Raw genomic sequence first — 5,591 nt, forward strand, 5'->3', positions numbered from 1 at the left:
AAAAAAAAAAAAAAAAAGAAAATGCTCTTGCCGTTTTCTGTGCTGTGAATCTCTTTGGGCCTTCATTTACATCTTACTCTTGGCTCTCTTCTTCTTTTTGCGAGGACTCTAATTCCATTAGGTCCTCACTAGTAAGCTACTCTTGTTGTACAACAAGAAATTCAGTGAAGTCATCTTTTGAAGATCTAGCTCCTGCTTCTTGCTGAAGGTCACTAAGTTATTGAAGATGTCATTGGATTCCTTGACCATCTTCTCAAGTCCATGAACTTCATGAACAAATTGCAGGCAAAGGTTCTTCCAAACCCCATTCATGATGACAGCCAAAACCTCATGCCAAGCAAAGTTGATGTTTTTTATAGCCTCGTAGATATTATCGTCCTCCAAAAATTGTTGCAAGGTCATTCCTGTTTCATCAATTGCCTTCACTGCCTGACCAAAAGTATAATGTAAATAATATTACTTGAAAGTAGAAATAATTCTTTGGTGCACAGGTTGGGTGAGGGATGTAGTATTCAGTGTCAGATGCACCACTTTGACATTGGGGTAAAAGTCATCCGTGAATTGAAGGTGATCTGGTGCATTGGCAAGCAGTAAAAAGAACAATGTTTGGAGTATCTTTCTCCAAACAATTTCTGTATCTCTTGGACAAAGTGGTGAAAAAACCCCATCTTGAAGAATGGTTTATATAACCTGGGCTTCGGAATTACTCTTCCACACAACAGGTAGAGAGCCCTTGAATATGTTTTTAAGGGACATTGGGTTCTCTGAATGGTAAACTAAGAGAAGCTTTAATTTCATATCACTGGGAGCATTGCCACCAGACAATAGAGCAAGTCTGTCCTTTGCTGCTTTGAAGCCTGGCACCAATATTCACTCTTTACTGATGTAATTCCATTCTGGTATTCTCTTCCAGTACAGTCCTATCTCATCAGTGTTAAAAACTCTGTTGAAGTAAATAAGCACCTTCATCAATAACTTCTCTAAGTATTGCTGGAAATTCTTGGGCACCTGTGGTCTCTGCATTCACAGCCTCACCACATAAGTTTACATTGTGAAGGTTGGCTCTGTCCTTGAATCTGTTAAACTATCCATGAGTGGCAGTAAAAAGATGTATGTGGTTCACCCCATTTTTTCTTCAAGTCTTCAAACAGGCTTTTAGCTTTTTCTCAAGTAAGCATTAAGGTGAAAGGGACTCAACACTGATGCTGATCCTGCATCCACACTCTGAGAAGTTACTCCATCCCCCTCATTTTACCACACTTTTTGGATATCATCACTGATTTAGCAGACTTCACAAGTTCCACGATCTTTAGAATTATGCTAGTGATTGAATGATTCATGTTATAAGAACAAGCAAGTCTACCATCTTTTCACCTCATTCCAATCTCTCAATTGTTTTCATTTTTGTTTCCATGGTTATTGCTTTGTGCTCCCTAGCAGTCCCCTTCATTTCATCATTGCTTTTTCTCTTGTTTCTGGACATGCTGGGCTCTAACTGAGCACTCTACTACTGTACCCAATTGCACTATACAGCAACCACACATCAGCACAACCATGATGATGTCTGGCAGATATGTGAGCTACTTCTGCAATTTGTTCACAACTACAAATGCTCAGAATCTGAGGTCCTATCATATCTGTGAAAGACCACAACTCAGATGTTCATAAGTCAGAACTTACTCTATGTAAATCTAAAATGGGACCTTCTAGTCTCTGAGTTGTGCTGATTCAAAGAGTCACGAATTTTTTCCTAACATTTTAATAAAACTGTGAGTAACCTCTATTTAGTTACAATTCAGAGTGTATGAAATAGTAAAACTTCCAAATGATCAAAATTAATGAATTAAAAGCAAACTTTCTATTTCCCCCCAAAATAAAAAATAAATATTATACAGTATATACATATATAGAAATATCACATGATATGCCATAAATATGTATTTTTGGCTTTTATGTATTAGAAAAAGAAACTGAAATTGAAATAATAAATTAAAATAACAAAAAGTTTCCTTGGAGAGGTTAGAAATAACTTTAAAAGTTACATGGATAATGAACCAAATGAAAAATTATTATCTCCAGGAAAAACAAAAAGCTTTTCAACAAGAGAATGCGATAATTTATTTTTCCATTATGAAAAATAAACATAAAAATAAAACACTAATGTAAAAACCTACTAACATAAAATATACATTCTATTACATTATTTTTAATAAAGTAAAAAATAAATAAGCTGGCCTTTACAGTAGTTGATTGTGTCTCAGCCTTTTGGCTAAGAACAAGTATAGTTAGTTGAAATTTATTTTTTATTAGAAAAGATTTTGCAGCTTCACATCTCAAGTTATTCCTAATGTCATGTTAAATTTTAGAACAGTTGCCACATTTGAGAAAATAATGTACCTCTCACATTTTGTGCTGTGAAATTTCAGGGCTTTATAAGTGTGTGGTACAGTGAGTAGTCCTTAATAGTCTTTCACTATGCTTATTAATCAATTTGTCATTGGAGTGCATAGTGCAGTGGTGTAATGACTTAATTCTTCAATATTTCTTGTCACATTGGCAGCATAGTTGAATCTTTTCCAATTTACTCATACAATTTATTATTAGATTATGGAATAATCTGAAGCCTATCTGTTACTTCTATTTAGAAATTCTCTCTTCTCCTAATACCACTACATAATCTGCATTTTTAATTATAATTAACCTTTTGATGTCAACTGATTCATCTTTCTCTCTTTTGTTTTGTTTTGTTTTTTTGTTTGTTTGTTTTTGAGACAGGGTCTCACTATGTAGTTGAGATCGACCTGGAACTCACTATGTAGTCCAGGCTGGTCTCAAACTCACAGAGATCCTCCTACCTCAGCCTCCCAAGTGCTGGGATTACAGGTGTGCGCCACCACACCCAGCACTATTCATCTTTCTCTCTTATATTTAACAGCCTATTCATTTTTATTGACTTTCCCCTTAATTCCTTAATTTAAAATTGTTGAGTTGATGGTAGAGAAAGTCCTTCATATCTTTGCAAATCAGAAATCCATAATATTTTGCTAATTTTGTTGAAATAGTCCCAAGTTTTGGTTAATTTACTTTCTCAACTTTTTGAGTACACTTTATATATAATAAGCATATTTTTATTTAATCTTTGAATTGAGTTTTTCTTCTGAAATTTTAAAAGTATTTTAGGTTCTTCAAACTGTTATATAGCCCATATTGTAAGATTTGAATATGTTTATAATGCTTTAATGGTATAATGGATATAATGGTAAACCATTATTTCCCACAGCCACTAAGGACTCCATTTGTATCAAGGAACAGTCTCTGGTCTTATATCTTTATGTCTTGATGCTGGGTGTTAACATTAACTGAGTTTTATCCCCATTTGACTTCCAGTAAGCAGTCCTCAAAAGTACTCATGGCCACTCTAAAACTACCTCTCAACATGAGAAAGATGTGGAAAAAGAGAAAACAAGTAAGCATACCAATTGTGCTAAAGTAAAATTCTTTTGTAAATTTCACAAAAAGATATGCCTTGCCAGGGCTCCTCCCAAAGTTCTAGAAAGTTCCATATACATGCAGCCCTGAAACCTAAAACTTTGTTAGCATCTCAGTAAGTCTTCTTGAGTGGAACTAAGGTGATGGGGTTCTTCACTTTGAGTATCTCTATTTCATGACTTTCCTGTAATAAGTAGATCTTCTCAAAATGAGAAAAACATATTAGAAGAAATGTTATTGGAAAGTCAAAATAAATAAAATGAGAAAAAATAAAACTGGGGAAATTGCAATGAATCATGGTGTTATCATTAAGCCTAAACAAAGTTACTACAGAAGTATAGAAGGAACTGTATGGGAGGGATCAGACAGAGTGATATTTGAGTATAGCCATCAAAGACTCCATTATGGAGGTAACTTTTAAAGCTGCTGAACCTTAAAGTAGGTGAATACCAGTCAGTGCATACTAAGGATGGAAATCTATGCAAAGGTTGTGTTATAGACATTCCAGATAGAGGTTAAAGTATAAAAAGGCATGTTAGGAAAATGGAGGGCATATATGGGTGCCATGAGATAAGATATGACATTAAGATGAAAATATTAGGGAGGATTAAGCTTCTATATAGATGTTATTATTTATTGATACAATATGTTAAACATTGTGTGGATGCATTATTTAATTTATCAATACTATTGTTATTCCAATATTTATCTTCATCCAGGTGATGAAATGGAGGTGCTTGGTCATTCGCTGAGATTCACACAGCTGAGAGGTGATACAGGCTATATAGGCCAAAACAGTGCAACTCCAGAGTCCTTTATTAGGCCAAGGGGACATAGAAGGAGCTTAAAAAGAAAACTGATCCAAACACTGTAACTCTTCTTATAGTCTCAGGAAGAATAATTAAATCACTGCATCTTTGTGTTTCCAGCACCTAGCATAATGTTGGGTTACTGGAACAACGATTTGTGGAATGAATCAGTGAGTGTCCATGTGTCCTACCAGGCAATCAATCTTAATGCAATCCTTATTTTTAAAAGACACATCAGCCATGGGAGAGGAATAGGCTTTCATCACCAATCACTGAGGTCCTTGTCTACAATACATTCCAGCTGGGGTAGTGGTTCTCCTGCTCTTCTATATTCCTCCCAGTAACCTGCAAGGCTGCTTGTCTCTTACATGGTAAATATATAACTTGGACAGAAAAACTTCTCAGTCCACCCTTTTTCCAAATAATCCAATACTGCTGTTGGTGCCAGTTAGAACCCAGCTTTCCAAGAGCTATCACAATTTGTGTTTGTTCTGGGTGTCAAACACAAGCACCATGCAGACCTATGCCTATTACTGAACATTTGCTCCATAGCTGGTTCTGCTCTCAGGACTGCCCACAGCTCTTTCCTTTTTCCTTCTGATGTGAAAGATTGTCTTCCAAGTAAGGCAATTTTCTTTGTAAGCATAACTTGCCAGGCCTCCAAGAAATTTCTCCAGCAAGTCTACAGTTTTCTCAATTAAAGAGCTGAAAGCAAGTTTCTGGACTTTAGATGGGAAGCTGTTAGTGTGACTGCCACCCTCAGGTCATGCCAAGGCTGATCTTGTGTTACAAGCCACAATTCATAGCTCTCATCTACTCACCAAGCCATTTTTCAAGATATATATCTTAGCTCTTTACTACTTTGACTATGTCTTTTTCATACCAAAGTTCTTCATTTGACATAGCCAATATGTTGTCTTAAATAGTTTTTTAATTCATTTATGCCCTTTTAAAAAGACTTTTCTAGCCTCAATGTTAAATTTTTTTCTAGTACTTTAAGAGTCCATGTTATGTGTTACTTGTTTGTCTGCCTGTTTGTTTGGGTGGGAGGGGATACCTGGGTATCAAATCCAGTGCCTGCTAAGCACACATCCTGCCACTGAGTTACATCCCCATATCCTATGTTTGGTTCTTTAATCCACTCAGAACTTGCCTTGCAAATGATAGAAATCTTACTTTTCTCCTTAACTGGATACCTAATTGTCTTGGAATCATTTATTAAATTAATCATTTCTTTCTCTGTTAATTTGAAATGCCATATTCTCATATGACATTTGTATGTCTTATCATATA

Source organism: Fukomys damarensis, unplaced genomic scaffold (assembly GCF_012274545.1).
Source record: "Fukomys damarensis isolate Sample0158 unplaced genomic scaffold, DMR_v1.0_HiC HiC_scaffold_15, whole genome shotgun sequence".
Lineage (NCBI taxonomy): Eukaryota > Metazoa > Chordata > Mammalia > Rodentia > Bathyergidae > Fukomys > Fukomys damarensis.